The 22,432-nt window shown below is 45.9% G+C and overlaps 1 protein-coding gene across 1 annotated transcript in view; it reads right to left on the bottom strand.

Annotated features, from left to right (window-relative positions):
• The window catches only part of AGPAT3 (1-acylglycerol-3-phosphate O-acyltransferase 3), a 92,396-nt gene extending 75,333 nt beyond the window's left edge, over nucleotides 1-17,063 (bottom strand). Inside the window, exons 1-3 of the transcript XR_004747719.1 lie at nucleotides 16,967-17,063; nucleotides 16,920-16,931; nucleotides 4,000-4,023 (exon numbers count right to left, since the gene is read on the bottom strand). The gene's annotated coding sequence lies outside the window, so the exon portion shown is untranslated. The remainder of the gene's footprint in view (nucleotides 1-3,999; nucleotides 4,024-16,919; nucleotides 16,932-16,966) is intronic.
• Nucleotides 17,064-22,432: the final 5,369 nt, after the last annotated feature.

Raw genomic sequence — 22,432 nt, 5'->3', positions numbered from 1 at the left:
ACTACCTACCAAAAGTACTCCATGCTCCAGCGCCGCCTCCTGCCCAAGCTCTGCTCGCCCCACGGAGACCTGCTCAGCCCCAGGGCCAGCTATTTGTCTCGGCACAAAGCAGCGTTCGATTACAATCCCTAAGCACACCTTGAACTACTTAGAAATCACAAATTACAGTATTCTTTATCCACTTCATTATAAAGTTATAACACAGTTGTAATCAAGACTGTTTGCTTTACAATGTACACACTACTGAATAGAATTTATTTTGACCCATATACAAAGTCCTGGCTGATTTTTAGATAAAGGAACAGTAAAAATAAGCACACGGTTAACACTTTCTTCCGAAATCAGACATATTAACTAAGACCATAACCAGCACTTGGAAAGGACATTTGTTTTTCAGCAGTACAAGAACCTGGATTAAACAAAACATCCTTTGAAGAAGTGCTGGTTACTAAAGAGATGTGCGTATATTACTAAACTGAGGGAAGGTTTCTAATTATTCATTTCTATGCTTAAAGTTCTGCCTATTGCTTGATTCTTAAATCTATACACTACCTACTCTGCCAACTATATTCCATCTTTTCCCTGGACACGGAAAAAATTAGAAAAGAAAGAAATACTTAAATAACAACAACAACACTTCTTTCCTTCCACTGTATGCCTTCCCTCCTGGAAAGGTATTTAAAACATGAAATGCTTCCTGAAAACACTACACAACTGAATCTACACAGATTTCTTTACATGCATCTGCTTATAGGGAGGCTGTTTGGTCCTGTGGGTTTGTTGTTGTTGCTTTGGGGGTTTTGTCTTGCTTTTAAATTTAAAATGAACGTTTCATGACCAAATAACATGCATCAGGTAAATTTCTGGTAGGCGTTCAGATAGCAAGACCAACAACATTGAGAGACTCCATGAGTCTTACCTGAGTTGGCATCATTGATGTGACCACTTTTCAGAGGCTGTGCTTTGTCTTAATATCCACACTACTTGTTCCTTCCACAGCTCAAAACGGTATTGCACTTTCTATTCTAAGGTGCTTTTGTAACCATGGTTCTTTTATCCATAAGGACTATTTCAGATTTTGATGATGATTATGACAATTACAATTTTTAATTGTAATTTTTACTAGGGAATGCCTTTGCTCTTCACATGACAAATATTTTTCCAAAGCCGGAAACCACTGGAGATGTTTTCCTCTGTTTCTTTAAAACATCAGATGTATTACAAAGCTATCACTTAGCATTCCGATTTATTTATTAGTTTGGAAGTACAGTGATGAGGGACGGTGGGAAACTAGAAGCAAAATCTCTCTGCAGCAATCCATCCGCTACCTTGCTCATTTTGTCTGACAGCATGCCTCTGGTATGATGATTATTTCATTAAAACAGCTATGACACTGTCAGCCAGGAATAGGGAAGAAAGCAAACAACCAGACACTATGTTACTTAGCTGCCTGGAAACTATTTAATGCATAGTAAAAACTTTGATCCTGCCAACGATGAGAATATTAGGGTTTACAGCACTTCCAGTCCCATAAATCAAACCCTACATCTTTGAAGCCACGCTGTTCATATGCTTACACACCTGCACGTTTGCAGTGCTGAATCCATGCAATGTTCCTTTATTATAGATTACTCAGATTTCATTTCAGTGCAACTGAAGTTACACAGCAATTAACTTGCATCTTTGTGAGAGTCAAGTAACTTTGAACAGGGCTCAGGCACTGACCCACAGGTGTATTTGCTTATTGGCACTTCAAGTTTTGGCTTTAAACACAGACAAATACTGAGGCAGGGAGGTGAAGACAACTGAGGTTTGAGGAAATGCCTTTTCATTAGGAACACTTCTAGGCTACCAGTCAGGAAAAAAAAGCTGTTCCTTTGAAGTTCTTACCAGTGCTTACGGAGGAGCTCTCTGCTTTTAAACACAGGCACTAAATGCCATTTTCACATCTCCAATGTATATCCATGACATCCATGAGGGGCTGACCGATGTGACACCAGACCATTAGGAAACCAACACTCTTTGAGAGTAGTGGTTCCAGGCCAGAAGAAAGATCCTGAAGCCCCTAAAATGACACTAGGTGCTCAGATCACCCCACCAGACTCTCCAGCACCTAATTTTCTACTTTCCTACTCCCTTCCAGCACACTCCTTTGATGAAAGGCCACACAACTCCGGTGTGAAGATGAGAAAGATGCTTTCTCAAAGTAAATATTTGGAATACTTTGCAAGGCATTGGTCTGAAATTTTGTGAACAATGACCATGAAAGAACCACACACTACAAACTGAGCTGCTCAGAAGGCAAATAGAAGATAACAGCATGGAAGAACTTGGTTTACACTGTACTCCTGTGCAGTCCCCTGGTACATGTACACGTACTTCCCACAATAGCTTTGTGAAATACCAGGGCAGTTTCTCTTAAGAGCAAGGCTCCAATAGGGAAGAGCATACCGTACAAACTCAAAAACCTGTATTTTAGGGATCAAAGGCATTGACTCTAAACATTAACCATCTGATACACACGCTTTCTGAAAGTCCTTCCTACCTGCGCACGCCTTCTACCCTGCTCTCCCAGGCCACTGTGATCACTGATAGGAACACCACCTCGATACCACAAGTGAGCATGAGAGAAGCATGGCTTAAGACTCCAAGTACTCCACCTCACCTTACAATGGTTTTGCTGACAGGAATTTGAATTTCAAACTCATATTAGGAACGTTATAGGTCATGACAAAACATAACCACAGCTGATCTACCAAAAAAACACTAAGGCAAAAGGAAATGGCTTTGTTCCCCTTTGGGCTTTATTATTTTCAGCGAAACATTTCCGATAGATAGTCAATGTGCATTTAATACAGAACAGACATCAGTGTTTGGTAGTCCTAAATGAAACCATGTCAGGAAAGCCATGCATCACCAAGAGGAAAGACCACCGGTAAAAATAAGTTTGAACACTAATTCTTCCATTGTGAGTAATGCCCAGCAACTGAAACATACCCATACACAATAAATCAGCCTTTGCTCAAGTTTGATTTTTGACCCGATTACATTCTTCTTCCCAAAATAACTTCTCATCAAATAACTAAAAAAGCTGCCGTCAAGAACTGGCCAATATAACCAGGGTCTTTAGCAAGCTTACACAACTCCCTCAGCATTCAGAAACTATCACTTCCATCACAGGAACTGCAAAGCTGTCTGTGCACAGCTAACATCTGAACAAGTCTTAAGATAGGATCTCTACATAAATTAGGATTGCATCCAGACCTGAAGCAGCAAACTAGGGCTCCCTAGAAAAAGCAGAGACACTGCCACCCTAAAAACGGGAAGCAGCCCTTAGACGCTTGCACGAGTGCTCTGGAGAACAGCTCTGCCCTCACGTCCTCTACCAGAGCTGTGGGAAGCTTCTCAGCTCGGGGAGAGGGGAGGGAGAAGCAGAAGCAGTGCGACAAGGACATGCTGGAGGAAAGAAGGGAGTCTGGCGACGAGCAGATTCAAGATCTAAACTCACTTCCACCAGGCAAAAGGGAGAGAGCTGTGGGTGAGGGGGTGGAGAAAGGGAGGTGGGAGAAGACGTAAGGAGAGGCCTGGAGAGATCTGCTCCAGGAACTCAGAGCAAAGGAACCCAAGGAAGCGACAGGCAGAGCAGACGACCCTGCACAGCCTCTCCCTTTAGCATGTTGCCCCCACACCCTCCTCTGTTTCAGCAAAGACCGTCCCCCAAACCCCCCGGCTTCATTTATAACTGATATACTGGCACCACCTACACAGGCTGTAGCCTCAGGGAGAAGCACTGCAGCCCCATGCCGAGGTCACCCAGGCCCAGATGGAGCAGAGACGGTCTTCACCCCTCAGGAGCCCCAGTCCCACCTGCCCTGGAGACCTCACACCTCAGGCCACTGGTCCACAATCCTCTTACAAGCATTGCTCACCTTCAGTGGACATGCATACATAAACACAAATCCAGGAAAACACTGGAGTGGTGAAAAGTCCTTTTCATTCCCTCCATGCTCCTCCTCCCCCTCTCTCACACTGCCAGTATAGAAAAGAAATGGTTACAGGTACAATAAAGAAAAGCTGATCCAATTACACTGGAAATACAAAAATCAAACACAGAGATCAAGATTAAGCAGTGCTAGCACAATCACTTCATCCATCGTGCAACACAGCATTAGACTTATCTGCTCATTACTGCAATTTGGCAACTGAATTAAATGCTTCAAAAGAGCCCTGACAAAACCCACAGTAAGTGGGACGAAACGAGGAAGAGGAGGAAGAGGTGAACAAGAGAAGATTACACCGAGATTTCAGGATAAGGCGGATATGCATAAATTCACCTGCCTGAGAAGATCCACCCTCTTTCTTAGCTAAAGTTTCCTGCAGGAATTCAGCTGGGGGGCAGAAAAAAAATCATTTCACCATCACCAGCGTGCACTTGACGACACTGTTAGAACTTGTCGAACACAGTTGCTGTAGGACAGTTGCAGCTGCAGGGAGGATCTGTATCAGTGCAGTAGGCTTTTAATTTGTACAACAATTACTCTCAGGTATAGAAGCAGCTAATGAGGATTCGCTGACCTGTCAGAGCAAGCAAGCAGGGTGAAGCACGGGCATTAGCTTTCTGCTGCTTGTATCCTCTCACAGGTGTAATTCCACTGGATTACCTCATATTCGTGAAACCTAGATATTGTGGTATTTGCAAAAAAAAAAAAAAAATCAGGGTCTTCCAAGATATGGGATCTGTGTACTAGACGCTAGCATCCGCAATGCTTCCATCTTATCAGATCACATTTTAAGGGCACTCTGGAATTAAGGCAGAAACCCAGCAGGGCTCCCCTCTCATAAGAACATATGGCATTTTAAAAAGCAGCGTGTTACGAACTCACACAAAAGCTATTGAGTCATTCAATAGAGGCTTAATTTATCTCTTCTGCCTCTCCTACCTATGCACACGCTCTACAGTCAGTGACAGGAAGACTGAAGCTCCTCACAGTCATAAGGAGGCAAGCTGTGTCTCATTTACATTAGAGATATCCACACTTTCAGTGAGTTTTTCAGATGCAGCTGACGGCGGTTCAGTACTGCCAAGGTTAGGCATTGGCCACCGCCGAGGAGAGAACACAAAGAACAAGAAGTTCCTTGTGTGGAGCATCCTAGATCGCCTGTGTTTTACCAACATGCAAAGACCATATGTCCTGCCAAACAATTTTAGGCATACCACGCATAAAAGAAAGCATTTCAGGAAGCTGGATGGTATTTCTCTGCTGTTCGTACGGAGTGACAGACCATCGCAGCCCATAATTTTCTGCTACTTCGTCTCTAATACTCATTCGCCGGTACAGGGAGCCAAAACTATACTCAAGATTTTAATTCATCACTTCTCATTTTGCCACACTACTCCGGCACCCACCAGCTTTTTGCAGGGGCTGCAATGCCAAAAAGGCAAGCAGTGCTCTCCTCTAAAGTGAGCCAGTGCCTGCATTGAAATTCCGAGGGCACACGCTGGCTACTCCTGAATGAGGTTTACCCAGCCTTTCAGCTGCTGCTTAGTGCCCTCCACACATCGCTGGTAGATACAGCTTCTGGCCAGAGCAACTCTAGGGTACTTTGGCTGGTTGTCAGGAATTAATTCAGTGCCACAGAAATTTACCGAGAGCTCAGCGGCTGAAAAACAGGAAAACAAAGGAAGCAGACACCACGGTCCTTGCAGTACCCAGGTTCAGGCTGATCTGTAAGGTCAGCACACCCTCCTTCACTCCACCTTCTGCACGGAGCACACGTGGGCACAAGTGAATTGTTCCCACATGCTTAGAAAGGAAGATGTGAGGCAGACACTACCTGAAAGGACCCCTTGCCAGAAGAGCAAAAATCCCAATACCCCTCCAGGGTTGCTCAGTCTGATGCACAGACTGGTGTGTGTTGCCCTGTACTGTAAATCCCAGCACACCAAGCTCCTAGAGGAAAGTGAGCTTTGGAGCGTGAGCTTCTGTCAGAATAAAGCTGCAGCGTGCACAGCTGAAGGGGATTCTGGCATGTCACCTCACCCTGCTGTCCTCAACCTTTCATAGCCAAGCTCCTCCATCACCTTTCATTCCATCACAAACACCATCCTCAACCCACTCATTTCTGCACAGCAGCATAAAGGACAGGGGAGTGCTGCCAGAACTTCTGTCCTTGGGCTCCTCCCTGCCCCTTGCCCACATCTAATGACGGTGCATTTCCCACAAAGGACACAGCCCCCTCGTCCCCAGAGCAGGAGCACCAAGCCCCAACTCTTCCCGGAGGCATCTGCCAGGATCTTTTCTTTCTGAATTCTTTCCAGCATCAGAGATTTCATAACTTCCATTTGGCAATGGAAAGCTTTTACCAAAGCTTTTCAGCCCTCCCTTCTGCATCTTAAACCTGTAACTTTCTGTCCTCTCTACAGTGGGCACGGAGAGCAGATCACTCCCTTCTCCTCTGCAGCAGGCTTTCACGTGTCCTCTTCATAGAGAAACCCCCATTCTGTAAGCCTTCCCTTTGGTAACGTTCTCCAGACTTCTTCCATTTCATCTCACGGATCTGACCTTGGGAAAAGGGGTTCCTTACGAGGCGATGCCTGCAACACGCTGTGCAGACCCACACCACAGTAGCGTGCATGCATCCCAACCTACCACATCTGTTTTCTTCTTCTTTCTTTTCAGGAGGCTTTGTGGGTTGCTTGGTTGGTTTTTTTTGTTGTTGTTTGTTTGTTTTTTTGTAAGACCGACTCACGTTCAAGCTTATGAACTGCTCAGTGGAAGCACCATGGTTTGGGTTATTATCAAAGCAGGTATTTGGTACAAACACAGGCAAGCCTAGGGCTCTCTTTTCGCTTAGACGTTCTGCCAACCTAGCAGCGTTAATGAACAGAACTAAAGAGGCACAAATGAACACAGGCAGCGATATCACCAAAAAGTGAGGCTGCTGTGGTTGATCTTATTCAGGCAGAGGGATTAAGAGTGCCAGCAAATGGACTCCTCCCCTTCCAGACTCAATTGCAATCCCCCTGGAAAAGACTCTGCCAACCTTTCCTCAGTGCTGACGTCCCCATGCACTGGGGAGGAGCAAGGAGCCAGCTACACATGTGGTACGCAGCCAGCCCCATCTGCTTTGTGACAAAATGCTCCCACCCAGGAGCTCTCCCCTGCTCCTCAGCCCCACATCGTGCTGCCGGGTCAGGCAGAAACCTGAACACACGAGAATATGGCTCTGTGCCCTCTTTGTGCAGCCAGAGCTCAGGAAAGGTAACACCGACCCATTCAAAAAGGTCAGGCCTGTTGCAGGAGGGGGCAAGACAAAAAAAAAATCTTAAGTTGGTTATTTTAGGTCAGCCAGTGAAATCATCTACGTAACACTGCTAGGCTCACATTTAGAACAGAATGTGTAAGGGTCATAAAGGGAGCTTACAAACTGCACAGCATGATTTAGGCCATTCTCAAAGCTTTTTGGCCTGAACTCATCCCTTTAAAAGCCAACAATTTCTTCACCTAACCCACGTGCCTCCTTGTCAGAGTTACAATATAGTAGGCATTTCCTTCCAAACAACTTAAATCCACTTTTTCTTGAAGGAGGATGAGAGCACCATATTAAAACAAGAAAAAAAAAAAAAGCTAAACCAAGCATGAGCACAAATTAGAGACAGTAAAACGCGTGCTTTCATCTTGCTTAAATACTCAGTTAAAAAAGCCATCTACACAAAGATTTTAATCAAAATAAATCAACTAAGGAAACGTGTTAAGCCAATCCTAAACCCACGTTCCCTTTGGACGTTCCTGCTATAAACCCAACCACGTCCTCAACGGATGTTCCTTCGTTTGCAGCAGTGGTGGGTGTGAACAGCACCCAGCATTAATTTCAAACGCAATGCCAAGAGCTGTAAAGCTTTTGACTGTTTCCCTCAAACAAGAACTCCTCCTCTTCCTCTCTCAGGCACAGCAAGCCAAGCTATCCACGGATAACTCTTCCTGGTGGTTCATGTCTTCCTTTGGGATCCATCAAGGCAGCCTTTAAATTGGTGTCTGAAGAACTAGTGCAGACGAATGTGAAGCGCTGCCTTCCCACTCGCAGTGCCTTCAAACAAAAGCAAAGGTTCAGCCTTCAAACATCGACCTACCATATGTGTGCTCACTGAGAGCTTGCAGAAACTGAGATCCCTGCATTGTGGAAAATGTTTAAGGTTTTGCATTAAAAAAAAAAATGTTACGAGAGAAAAAGAAAGGAAGAGATCATGTTGCTTCGAGAAAAATACAGGCGTGTTACTTTAAAGAGGAAAGGCTCAAAACAGGTTGCACACAGCAGGTCATATTATTTCAGTGACGATGAACACTGTCTACCTGGCTTTTGCTGTGAAACATAACAAAGATGATGCTGTGAGTGCCCGTATACAGCAAACCAAGGAAACCTGCCTTTCCCCCCCCCCTACTTTCCAAGCTGCTACAAAAAGTTCCCTTTAGTATCAGCACCACCTAGGTCAGTTCTCGCTGGCCAGCATAATATTGCTACTGAAAATCCAACAGACCTGTAATACACAGTTGGACTAAAATGAAACTCTTCTGCCAGCTTTATTCTTTAGAATCATAGATTCATTAAGGTTGGAAGAGACCTCCAAGATCATCTGGTCCAGCCATCCCCCTACCACCAATGTCACCCACTAAACCCTGTCCCTAAGCACCACGTCCAACCTTTCCTTGAACACCCCCAGGGACGGTGACTCCACCACCTCCCTGGGCAACCCGTCCCAATGCCTGACTGCTCTTTCTGAGAAGAAATGACTCCTCATTTCCAACCTTAACCTCCTGTGGCACAACTCGAGGCCACTCCCTCTAGTCCTATCACTGGTTATCTGTGAGAAGAGGCCGACCCCCAGCTCCCCACACCTTCCTTTCAGGTAGTTAGTTGCTGGCAAAAGTTTATAGATTAAAGACAAAGAAAACTGTCCTTTCCTGTGCATGTAGAGTTTCTCTACATGCACAGGAGAGCTTGTTTCTTAACTGTACATGTCTATAAGCATAAGCATACATACACGCTTAGCTGACATCTTGATTCTAAGACTATGCTCCAAAACCTCTCTCGTGAGTAAAGTTACAGTGCTCAGCTCACAGCCATCGCCTCAGCTGCAAGAAGCCAGTTGAAGAAATGCCATTTTAATCACAGTTTTCATTTCAAATACAAGCCTGAATGTGCTTTCTAGTGCTGAGCATGATCCCGGTAGAAAACAGGCATGTCTATACCGGGTCAGAGCCAAGATCCACCCAGACTCACAACAACACAACCCTTGCAGAGGCCAGCAAATGACAACCAGGGAAGGGCAGAGGACCATGGCAAGCACACAATCTGATTTGTGGCTGGTCCCGCATGGAGCCAGGAGCTGGACCCAATGATCCTCGCGGGTCCCTTCCAACTCAGGATATTCTGTGATCCTATACGGTGACCCTGCAGCTGCACAGCTTCCAGCAACCAGTGACCCATAGGGCAGAAGGAGCGCTCCTGCCTTTGGAGCTCAGCATAAGACACGCTGCTGCCTGGCTTTGAGGAAACAAATGCAAACTCAGTACTTTCTGGGTGTGCAGAAGGAGGGAGCTCATCGATTGTTTTCTGGTTGTGTATTTGGGTAGGAAGGCTTGGAAGGAATCCAGCAGCATCTGGTGGTGATAGGTCTTGAACCATCATCACGGACAGACATGGGGGAAAATGCAACTGGAAAGTTAAGCTAGCCAGCTCAGTTTCCACCATCAAAAACAACTGAACCCGAGGAGACAAAAATCAAATTACATTACTTAAGGTACATTACATTGCAGCTTAAGCAATCTCGATTCTTAAGAAAGCTCATAAAAGTGTTCTTGTCACAGTGCTGGCTGTAAACGAAAGACATCTGTTTTCAAAGAGCTGCCCTCTCCACAGTGGGACACCGCTCAAATTCAACAAGAAAAACATTTACAAGTTTCAAAAGGGTTAGTTATGAACAGAGACTACTAAAGACATGGAACTCTGTTCCTTCAAGGAAAGCTGGCCAGTGGGAGGCCAGGAAAGCTAAAGACAAGACAAGAAAATAACAATAACAATAATAATAATAATAATCAATAACAAAAAAACTCCTTGATTCCATCATTCCAGTGATAAGGAAATTGATAAAATCAGTAAGGATCTGGAATCTGGTCCAAATTCTAGCTGCTGCTTAGAATTTTAGCCAAAGGTATTTTACAGGCAAAGTGAATTTAAAAAATCCCTGAAACATCGACCAGATCCTCATGCTCCCTAGGAAAGGAGGGACTCCAGCTCTGACCTGTGAGCATCCCCAGGAAGCTGTTGGAGGAACCAGAGGTGTCACCCTCTGCTGTGAAAACCAGAAGGAAATAAAACGCTGTTCAGCAGGCCTGCGCACTTTGGCTTACAGCATCTTAACTGAATTGAAGAAATGAAAACCTCTCTTCTCCTTTGGGTTCATCCCTCTTCTAACTCCAATGTAACGTGGAGACTGGCTGTACAGTAAATAAAACAAGGCCGATGAGCACCAGACTGGTAAGAGAGGAGAAGCTCTGCTCAGACACCCTGGTAGGGAGCCCAGGACTGCAGGAAGGTGCCTAGAGCAAGGGAGCCCTTGGAAGTGTCCCGTCCCCCCCCCTCAAGCACGTAAGGCATGGGATCCATCAATCACAGCTGCAACTGGGAGACAAAAAGGTTTGCATTAGGTATTAAAGATGCATGGGTCAACCAGATAGCCACGTGTCCCTGGTCAGCAGGGAGAAGGAACGACATTACCGCTGCAGCCTGTGCAACACTACCAGTCATGCTAATGGGTTTAAAAATCCACCTTTATCTACCAAACTGATTCTAGCTGTGTTATTTAACGGTGTGTCAGCCATTACCAAAATTTGGGTCCATAAGCAGTCCAGCCTGTAACACCCCCAGGAGCCTGAAATCTGACCCAGCAGGAGAAGACTTGAAAACTGCTAACACTAAACCGTCATACGAGTTACGTTACAAGGGAAGACAGAACATTTTTGAATCAGCACATAACACATGCATTTCAACTATCGTGTTCCCCTGAAAAGACCAAATCTGCATTTGCAGTACCGACAACTTCGAACCTCTAGGGAAAAAAAGAAAAAAAAAAAAAAAAAAGTGTTCTTTGTACAGAGTCAAGCTTAGGCAAATCTTGCAACAGTAATTACAGATACTGCCTCCCCAAGCCATCTGCTGTGGCATTTACAACTCCTGGAAGGGTTACATGGTGCAGCAGTGGAGGAGAAGAGAGAGAGACATCTCAGCAACCAAAGCCAGGCTGCAAAGAAAGGCTGAGATGCTGGCGTGACCTGGAACAGCACAGATACAGCACCCAGAACGGGAAGTTATGGTCCAGCTGACCCAGACCTCTCTCACCTTACCAATAGCCCCAGTGTTCACATAGCAAAGGAAACAGCAGCATCTGCAGCTTTTTCAGATCAGAGGGACTTGAGAGCCCGGCCTCGGGGCAACAGGTAACCCTGCGCAAGGCCAGCCTGGCAGGAGCCCAGCAGGAAGAGCTCTACCAGGACCTCATCCCACGGATGAACAAACTTGCACTAAGTCAATTCAAGCAACACTGCTTCTACAGGCAGACAAACCGTAACTCCTCCAGATGCCAGCACAGCCAACAGCTCTGCACGCCTCTCCTCCAAGAGGCAACGCCAGCCAGAAAAACATAGAAAACATGAAATTCCTCCCACGGGAGGACACACAGGGGCCATCCTGAGGTACGCACCTGCACGCTGATGACTACCACACCTGCAAGAAGTTCTCATCAGCACTGCTACAGCAGGGGAAAAAGCAGAAAGATGCACAGAGCCGCCTCTTGCTAACAGGACCGCAAGTTTCAGCAGCAGGCCGGGCCTCGGGCGCTGTGAAAAATCCCACTGCCACCGTACAGATGGAGACAATGCCGATTAATTGTGTTGCCATCCATTAAAAAATTACCACAATGCCCACTTCACAGGGCTGTCACAAGGATTATTTAACATTTCTGAAGAGCTCTGAGGAAAAAATAGTGCCCATTGTTTGGAGTCCCACAGAATTTGGAAAGATTTCACATGCATCTTGCACGACCACGCATCTGTGACAGATGCAGCACCAACAGATTATTTTTTTTTCCACCACAGAAAAGCCCCACAGAAGCTCATTTACTCTGGGCAATATTTTAGTGAGAAATGCATTTTGTTTTGCTCACTAATGTATCCTAAGTAGATATCAACTTTGACTATTTAATTAATAGATCCAGGTGCTGGTTCTAGTCTTTCTTAATTAAAAGGGAAACATTACATTTTTGACAAAGAACTCAGTTCAGGCTGTCAGGACTCCTACCAAACACACTGTAATTACCTAAGTAATGCTAACGCACGCAAACAATAGCAGAAAGAAAAAAAAAAAATACTAAAAATTGTGCTGAAATCCCCTTTCCTTTACAGCAAAGGAGAGAGCCTGTCAGCATGGAGAAGAGGTGCTACACACGGAGAGGGGCCAGGGGCGTACTACTTAAACCTGACCACTGCAGAGCTCTGAACACCAAGGCAGAAACTTTTTGAAGGTTTTCAACAGTTCCTCCACCGATACGAATACAGAGGAGGAGTTGGATTGAAAGTGTTTGAACACACACTCTGATCCACCTCTTCCCTCTGTAATTTTATTTTTTTTAAACCGTTGCACTCCAAACGTAGAGGGAATTTACGCGTCCCTTCATGCTCACGAAACACTGGGAGCTCAACACCTCCTTCAAGGGCAAGCATTTTTTCAAGCAGCCTCAAACAACAGCGGTAGTCACAATTAGACAACAAGATTGCACCAAGGCTGGCCATGAGAACTACCGTTTCCACTGCAAAAAGTTTCAAAGGATCCGTGGGACACAGACCACATCTTTTGTTTGGAAAGCAAGCAACGCGTTACTGATACTACTGCAAGAAAAAGATAATAATACTAGGACTAGTCAGTACACTGGCTTTCGTTCCCCATCCAAGATGCAACAGAAAGTTTATTCCCTTCTGCTACTCCTTCATCTTAGCTCCCTACCAAGGAATTGGCACCTACAGGTGCACAAAAAAAGGCAGCATTGTAAGTGTCACAAAGGCCAGGTGCCAAGTTCCCTGATTCCCAGGGCAATCAGTAACCCAAAATTATGTGCTCTCCCTACAAAATACACATGAGAAGTTGCATGCCTGAAAACAGCAAAGAGGGGAAATAAGAGACAAAAAAGCAACACGAGCACCAGTAGCACACAGCAAGGAGATGTAACAAGTCCAAGCTTTCCCCCAGGTTTATTTCAGGTAGAGGTCAACAACTTCAGGGAAAGGTCAGGGTGCCAGAACTGCATCAACTTCTTCATAAAACAGAAGAGCGAGAACAATGCTCTCTTTTGTCCAGCAGCCTGAGGGGCTGTATCCTCACATGGCTTGAGCTATACGTAGCATTGATACAGCCTTCCTTCCCTCTTCTCCAGGAGGTACCATAACCTTCACCCAGCACTTCCTTGGTAACGCACCAGAGTATCCCAGCATGGCTGGTCGCTGCCCTCTCCTACTGAAAAAGTTTAGCTTGACGGACCTGGAGTGGAAAACGAGTCACCCCGGCTCTCGGTTCCTTTTTACAATACAGAAACCTCACCTGGGCACAGACGAACTCCTGCCTCCCATCTGCTAAACCACACAGTCATGCTGTCTACCTCCTGCAGGCTTAGATAGCAACAGACAGAGACACAGCAGAAGGTGCTGTGGTAAAGGACTGGGTCCAAAAGCAGCGCTCACAGATTGGTCTCTACAAACCAGACACACATTTCTTTCATTTTTGCTATGACTTGTACGTAGCAGCTGTAAGCACCCAGCTTCTCACCACTGTCACGTCTCACACACTCCTAAACCTATCCAGACTCAAAAGGCACAAGAACATTTTACTGGTCAATTGTATGTGCTGATTTCAGGAGCATCAGAACTATGTAAACCAAGGGTTTGTTTCCTTTTTAGTCATTTTCAATTTGGACTTCTGCAATTAACACACCAAAACAGGAAGCAGAGATTATTGTTTCACTTGCTGGTGCCCCAAAGCACCTCAGAGATCATCTGGATCTCACCTGTTGGTGCCTGTCCTAGCTCTGATCGGTCCCCAGCTCGGGTGCTGACTCACACCTGGAATCCCCACAGTGCACCTATCGGGTGGCAAACTGATTTTAATGCAACACTTTTAAGAATGTCTTCATCACTACACTGCAGAGGCCTGGGAATTTGTGTTTCTTCTGCTCATAGTTCAGCAAGAAAATTGGATAACACCTTCTAATGCCTCCACGTTCCCTCCCTTTTAGTTTTACTTCAAAAGATGGTATTGATTGCTTATTAAGGACTAACCACAAGCAAAAGTTTCCTGACACTAGCCTGAAATGCAAGTGTAGACAGAGAATCCCTGCCAGGGGCTCGGCGCTAGAAGGCAGTGGAACAGTCCAGGATGCAATGAGATTTTTGGTTCCGTTCACTTTTTGACATTTCTAGCAATATTCCAGGTACCAATTACCTCTTCTTTGTTCAAGCACCGCCTATACGCAGACTATCACACAGCCACCAATAATCAGCATTAACACTCAAAAAGCACTGAAAGAACAAGGCATTATTAGCCATTGCAGATGCCAATTACATTTGTCAGTACCTTGGCCATTGCTAGCAAGATTTATGTTCTCATAAGCCAAAGGAGCAAGACTGAATGCAACCTCTGTTGGGGTTTTTGTATTTCTATAAAGCACAGAAGCAGCCCACAGTAATTTATAGCTATCATAGATTTAGTATAGGTGAACTCATTTCAGTTAACAGCAATACTTTATTCACACCAATTCCCCATAAAAAGTAAGCCTCAAATCCAATCATTCCGTAGTAGTTTCACAAGTACGGAAAAACATCATTTAGGATTTGAAAACAATGCATCTTTCTGCAAACAGAAGCAGAAACACAGAAAAAATAAAACACTTAGGCTAGCACGGGACTATGCAATAGTTTCATTTCATAAGAAGATTAATACCAGGCAGAAAGCGTTCCTGCTCCTGCCGGAAAAAGGACGCACGCTTGGCGCTAGCAAAGCTCCACGTAACTGTAAACAGAAATTTGCCCCATTTGTTAATACGTCTCATTGGAGGTTAAAGAAATCAAACTGGGAAGAGTAAATAGCATCCTTACTTCTGCTCAACACCACCTCCACTACGGCCAGGTCTGCTTTCAGCGCTTGCCAGGTGCAACTCAGGTGCTCTCGAGCAAGGCCATGCCTGAGCTACGTGCAAGGCGCTGTTAAAACACAGAGCAAAGTTCTGGTGAGTGGTGCTGCTGCTTCAGTCGTGCGCCGCGCAGTCTGGTCAGGCGTTCTCCCAGTGCTGGTTGAATTCAAGCTATATTTGGAGAGCCGCTGTTCTCTACCCTGCCTCCTCCAATTAAGCGTGGGCACGGGGTGGAGAGGTGAAGGTGGGAGTTAAAGAGAGAAAGGAATAATAGAAGTTCCTTGGAGTACTTAAGATTATCTTTAAAAGAGGTTGAATAAAGGTACCGAATCTAATGCACCTAACTTTAATACTGAAGGTTGAGTAACAACAGTTAAGAAGGGGAAGGACTAGAGCACAAAGAAGGGAACCGAAAGCCAAGGTTCTTGTGGAAGTGACAGGAAAGACCACAAAATTTATGTTTAAAAGCCAAGGGCCTGGAATTGTTCGCACTGCAAGGAGCTTTGTACCAGCCCGGCACTCACGGCAGCAAAGCGAGTTCACTGCAGGCTACAGCTCCGTTATACTCCATCACCTCATATCCAGCTGCAGTCTTAAAATGACTGCATGGCTGTTACTGCTGATAGAATCAAACTTAAGAAAGCATAAAATACACATACCTATCTGTGATTATGTTGAACTTCACCCAATGACCTGTAGTTCAAACAAAGAGCCTCAAGTGCAGAGGGGAAGTTACCTCCAAACACGCTCGTTCCTATCAGCAATTCTCCCATGGCAAACTCCTGATCTTGGACCCTTGCCTCTTCCCCTCAGTGCGGTGGGGGGGGGGGGGGCGGGGAAAGGCCGTTAAGTTTATATTGGACTTGGAATCAATGAGTTTGATAACATGAGGCACAAGCTGAGCCGATGAGATCATTATTGCGTTGAAGAAAGAGCCCCAAGATCACTGCAAACTCTGCCCCGTGCTCGTTGCTCAGCTGCTCGCCGCCTGACCGAGGAGGAGGGAGGAAGGCACCCCAGAGGTGAACACACAGGTGAGGTGTCAAGCAGGTAGTGCTCTGCCTCAACGCTTAAGTTGCCTTAAAGCACAGGGCATTACAAGCTGTAAGGGGATAGATAACCAAGGCGCTTATCGATCCGGATGCCCGCAGGTTAGGTTGGGTGAGCGGCTGATTAAACCCATCAGCATCACCAGGGCAGCACCCAGGCACGGCGACACCCTACCGGGCTCACCCTCCGCGATCGATAGGGTCTGCTCTTCTCCATCTTGCCCTCGCAAGCAGGTCTCCCCCTACCCACACCATCCCACTTCCACGGCTGCTCCCTCACTTTTCTCCCTCCCTCCCCGCACAGCCGGATGGGGGGGGGGGGGGGGGGGGCACAGCAAAGCGGCCACCCCCGCACGAAGGCTGTCCCCCCTCCTCCACCTCTGGGTGTCCCCCCACACCCAGGGGTGTCCCCCTACACCCAAGGGTGCCCCCTTTTCCCCGAGGGTGACCCCTTTTTCCCCCCACCCCACCGCACCGAGCCGGGCCCGGCACGGCTCCCGCTGTCTCCGCCGCAGCAGCAGCGGCGCTGGGGCCTGGCGGGGGGGAGCCGCCAGCACCGGTAGCGGGGTGGGAGCGCTGGCACGGCTCGGCACGGCACCCCCCTCCCCAGCCCAGCACCGACCTGCGTTCCCCGGCGCCTCCTCGTGAAGAAGCCGGAGCCGCCTGCGGCCGGCTCAGCCTCCGGCTCCAGCCCCCGGGCTCAGCCGCTGGTGCCGGTGCCGGGAGACGGGGAAGAGCGGGGCCGGGCGGCTGCGGGAGCCTGGTCTCATGGAGCGCCGCAGCCCCAGCTGGCGCCGCCGCCGCTCCCCGCAGCCGCTACTTCCTGTGCGGCGCCCGTTCAGTTCCTCCCGGGCCGCTGGGGGCAGGAGAAGCCGGGCGGAGGAGGAGGAGGAGGAGGAGGAGGAGGAGGAGGAAGGTCGGGGCAGGCGGCGGGGGAGGCCGCCAGGGGGAGCGCCCCCGCCCCGGGACCCCCGAGGGCAGGGCCCGGCGGGGTGGGCTCGGCGCCGTGAGGGGCCGGTAAGGGGCCCGCTGCCGGCAGGTAACGGCCCGGCTCCGGCTGCGAATTGAGGGGGAAAAGGGAGGAATTGGGGGTGGTCAAGCAGGTGAAACTCTCTAGAGCGACAATGTCTTTGTGTCCCGGTCCCACCACAGCAAGGCGGACTGAAAGGAGTACAGGTTGGGACCGCTTTTCATAAGAAAAACAAACAAACAAAATCTGACAAAGGAGCATTTTTGTTCAGACCCTCGCCCACTCTCATCAGGATGCAGCGGTACAGGGCCATGACAGCTCCCTGGGCCGAAAAACAGAGCTCCATGAGGCCCCCCCACAGGTAGCCCCGAGCAGGGAGCTCTTCCTCCCCTCTTCCTCCTCCCTCCCGGGGCAGTGGAAGTCACGAACCTGCCCTGAAAGCTTTGCAGCTGGGACTCTGGTTTGAAATACCAGTACCTGAGGTTGTCCTTCCAAAGCCTTCCTGATGCCTCTATTAAATCGGTTTTACTTTTCACGGTAATGATGGCATGCAACTCTCAGAGCCTTTTCATTGAAATTGCGAGTGTGCATTACCTGTGAAATCAGTTCACTTCGTTCCCGAACGGGGATTGTGAGGAGGCTAGCATGAGGCAGTAGCGCCGAAAAACAGTGGTCATAGCGCACTCCGGATCATCGGAATAAAACATGCTACCCACAGCAGTCATGGGAGATCTTGGGGAAAAAAAAAAAAAAAAAAAAAAAAAAAAAGGCATTTTTATCATTTACTTGGGTTCTGAATGTTCCCCTCTTTCACTTGCGGTCCGTGACATTCAGAACGTAATAACAGGATCCGCTTTGGAAAAGTACACGCACGTGATACCTAAATATTCATTATTCAATATTCATCTGTCTTTACTCGAGGTGCCATTAAATCCTTTAATTGCTGTGCTTTTACTATCGCAGGACTCGCAACCGGTTTCCAGTCATGTGTGGACTCTAGTACGAGGCAGAGATTCTGCCCCAGGTCAGGTGCGTACGTAGCTTTCCCTTCTCTCTGTCTTCTTTAGATATCTCCTCCCACAGCTCAGCCTCTTGCTGGCAGCTCTGACCAGCCTTATCTAGTGCTGCTCAGCCCATGCCGGCTTGTCCAATCACACAATCTTTGGCCGGTCTCCTGTCCTGCTGTATTTTTATAGTAGGCTGCCATAAATTAAAGCAGCCTCCGTGACTCCCAAAGAACATCGCAGATGATTGCAGCCTCCCGTGTGGCTCAGAACAGAGGTAATCTACCGTTCCGCTGAGAGATCCAGCGCTGAGCCTCCTGTTTGTCTTCATTTTCCGTGGTAGTAGTACACAGGTGATTGCAGCTTGGCTTTGTGCTGCGTCTGGTTTTGCGCGAGGATGGAGAAAATGGGGGTGTTGCACAGCTTCCGTTTTTCCCTTGCGTGAAGTTTTAGTGTACCTCACAAGTTTGTTTCCAGACAACAAAGGCTCATTCAAGGAAATGATCTAAGAGAAGTAGCTTGTGACAATTTAATTGTAAAAACCTAATTTCTTCAGTCAGAAGACTTTACAGACGGTATCACTAACAGGAAGACAGCTAAGCTTGCCTGACCCCATTTCTGCTCCACCCGAATTTTAACTACAGCGAAGTGAAAATACCCTACTTTTATCATACTTTGGCCATCCCACTTTGCAGTCATTATGTGCTTGTAATGTTCTTTGAAGTCTATATGAGCATTGTGTATATAACAATCACATTATCAGAACTGAGATCTGAATGGAGGGGACATTTTAGCCCGAGAGATACAGAAAAGGAAGAGAAAGAAAACAAAATATATTTAAAGTTTGGGGATAGAAATGGTGAATATAGAAACAGCACTTAAAAAAAAAATAATAAAGTACCATCTGTAAAGTTTGCCAAGAAATTTATTTCCACCTTCCTACTCAACTGCACTCTGACATCTTACTGGCAAGCAGCATCTTCTCTTTCTGAGTTACTGACAGCTCTGTAAATTGCTGACCATTACCATGGAGTGAAACCGAGAGCAAATGTCCTGATGTTCATCCATTATCATCCCCAGGCTTAAAATGAGCTGTTCCACAGAAGCAATGCTCACTGTGTGCATGAAGCAAGATTTCAAATAAAGCAGTACTAGTCTTCTCTATTGAAAAAAAAACACTTAAAACATCAAAGTGGCTGAAACCTATCTAAGAGTATCAGGGTAGCAGCTGTTTCACGTCACCCAAACTGGTCTACAGGGTCTGCTGGAAGGGAAGTGTCTTACATTGATCTTCAATTGCCTTGTCATTTTTTTTCTGAAAATATGAATATAGTTATGAGATACAGATTCCTTCTCCATCTGAAGAGACTTTCTCTTCAGCATTACTGAGTGTTAGTTATCTTTTGTATCCATCACACCCAGGATAGCTCCCCAAAATCTCATTCTGGTTTCTCAGATGGTTAGAAATCACTGGAGGATGTTTCCATGTTCGTTTTCAATACCGAGCTGTATCTGAGTCATGTTCAACACCTCGTTCCAAAGACAGCTCCTCATTACTTCCCGTCAACTGCCGCGAAGTGCTGATTAACTTCGGGAGTGAGCAGGAGCCAGGCAACCGTTTGTAGTTCTCCACATGCTCGCTGCTTGAGCTGTGATGCATCAGCTGCTGAAAAGTCAAGGAGGCTTGAACTGGTTGCTGGATGGGGTCTGGAAAATCCAGGGGCACTCCAGCAAATGCCAATACACAGCAGCGGTCACACAAGTAGAAGCACAGCCTAGCAGCAACACTGCTATTTGCTTGTGCTGCCACATCCGATCTTAAATTTAAGCCCAATTTCCTAATTAATTGGAGGTCTTAACCAAAAAAAGGCCATGAAGATACAACACGTTGATGTGCTTGTAATACAAATGATATAAAGACAGAATTCATCTAAGAGGTTAATATTTTAAATCCAACCTAACTGAATATCCTCTTAGTTTTCCAAATGTTCGACATTGCCTTTATAATCATTTCTATTTTTTTTCTACTTTGTTGTGTTTGCAGTATTGTCACACTGATGATTTTGACAAATACATACTTTCTAGCAATTGCCTGAAAAATAATTACAGTTAGAGCTGAAATTTCTCAACTCACAGAGCATTTTTTTTCCTTTGGGAAAGTGTAGTCAGCATTCATTTGGTCACTTTTGAGTTATACGAGCCTTAAAAAAGCCCTAGCACTGGAATTACAATGCTTCCAGCGTGCTAGAAGAAATATAACTAGAAACAAAGAAGTCACAAGCTTAAAATAGATATATCAACCATCTCAGAAGGGACTGCCGACTTTGAGTGTCTAACTGCACATACTTCAAGGGACCTGCTTTTCGAAAGCTGTTGAGTTTGTATAGCTAGCTCCTTTCTAAATGTCTCAGTTATGTTGTGATTTTTTTTTCCTCTCTTCTTTCAGTGCTAGAGTTTTAGGAATGCCAAATCATTTTAGCCAGTGGTGACATACATAGATTTTCATCTCCGTGTGCATAATTGAAAAAACTTCAGGCAGCTAAGCCAAATTTAAGGAGAAAACTTAGGCACCAGCATAAGTCAGGAGGCATGGAAGGTGGCTTAGATTCTCTTCATGCATTTTAGATAAGTGCTTAACCACTGTTGTGGTGGGAGATGGTCTTTAAATCATATTAAATCCAAGTGTAATTTAATTTGGATTTTCTCTCTGTGTTGTACATTTTCTGAATAAAAACTTAATGAAGCTACATGCTGCCAACAACTGATACATAGGTGCATATGCTTTACACATATGTAGCTTTCAAAAGGCTTACGAAGTTTAAATACAAAAATGAAAAATTACATTATTGTATTTTACCAGGCAGAATTAAGGAAAATCAGTTTATATCTTTTCCACTGGAAAACTAATTCTACTTCTTTACACAAGTCTTCCAATACAAAAGTCACATGATGCTGAGAAATAGATCATGCTGCTAGGCAAATAACAAAACCTTGCACAATACAAATACACAATACACATATTTCTGTAACTACAGCTCCTTATACTTTTTCTTCAAATTGCATTCTTTATCTTTGGATGCCCTGAGGTGAGTTTTAGTCCTGTTCTTCTTACAAGGCATTCTGAGCTGAACCAAACACTGTTGACTTATATCAAAATTATATATTTTTCCATGTAATCTAAGGGCCGTATCTGGTACTTCTTGAGGAAAAAATACCCATTAACATTAGTGGGAGTTTTTCTGTACATGGAAAGCAGGATCACAGTCATATGTATACATTAGATCTGAGGAAATGTTGGGTAAAAGCTACCTTGTTTGACTCCTCTCAGCAGTATGTGCCCAGCAAAGCTTGCTCTCCTAGCTCCCTGTGACAAAGGGGGAGCCCATCTGAGTGTAAACACCTGCATTGGGTGGAACAAATCCCACCCGTGGCGTGCTGTGGGGCTGCAGAAGTCCGGCTCTGGAAGGGACCCTAGAGACTGCATAGTCTGATGCTCCTTTTTCTGGTCCGAGGGCTACTTAACACTCCAGAGAAAGCCTTGGCCTATCTCTTCGCTAGGTTTCCTTTCATGAACCTTGCATATTTTCTTGCTTGCATACAGGGAAAGAGTCATGTATGTTTTACACTGAGTTATGGTAGCCCGTTCCATCAGCCATGTTACAAAAATCATGCCTGGTTCCCAGACCAGAGTGTGAGAAAAACTGATCCAGTCCATCCATAGGAAACATCTATACAAAGTAGGGTGACCTAATGAAAATGAAAACCCCACTTAACACATTGGAGCAAAGAGCTGAATTTACTGGTGCTCCTTAATTCTGAATTTTCTGATACTTGCCGTAGACAAGAGAAAATAGAGTTGGCTTTTTTTTTTTTTTTTTTTTTTTTTGAGTCCTTAAAGCAATTTTGGGAGCTTATTGAATTGATTTTCCTTTGCCCATCAAGAATGGTGGATGGGGTTCAAAATGTGAATGCAAATGGGATTCTTCAGCTTCTGTCCTGCATAAGGAGAGCTTTTCTGTCGGCTGCAGCACCTTGCATTCTAGCTCAAAGGGCACTAGTATACAGTTCCACTTTGTTGTCCTTTTAATGGCAATCAGCACTGTGGGAAGTGCCCCAGTACTCAGAACTGAATGTTGACAAACCACCATACCTATTTCGTGTGCTTCTCCAGCAAAAA

Source organism: Oxyura jamaicensis, chromosome 1, assembly GCF_011077185.1.
Source record: "Oxyura jamaicensis isolate SHBP4307 breed ruddy duck chromosome 1, BPBGC_Ojam_1.0, whole genome shotgun sequence".
Taxonomy (NCBI): Eukaryota; Metazoa; Chordata; class Aves; order Anseriformes; family Anatidae; genus Oxyura; species Oxyura jamaicensis.
The sequence above is the reverse complement of the archived record's forward strand: the minus strand, read 5'-3'. Positions and strand labels throughout refer to the sequence as shown.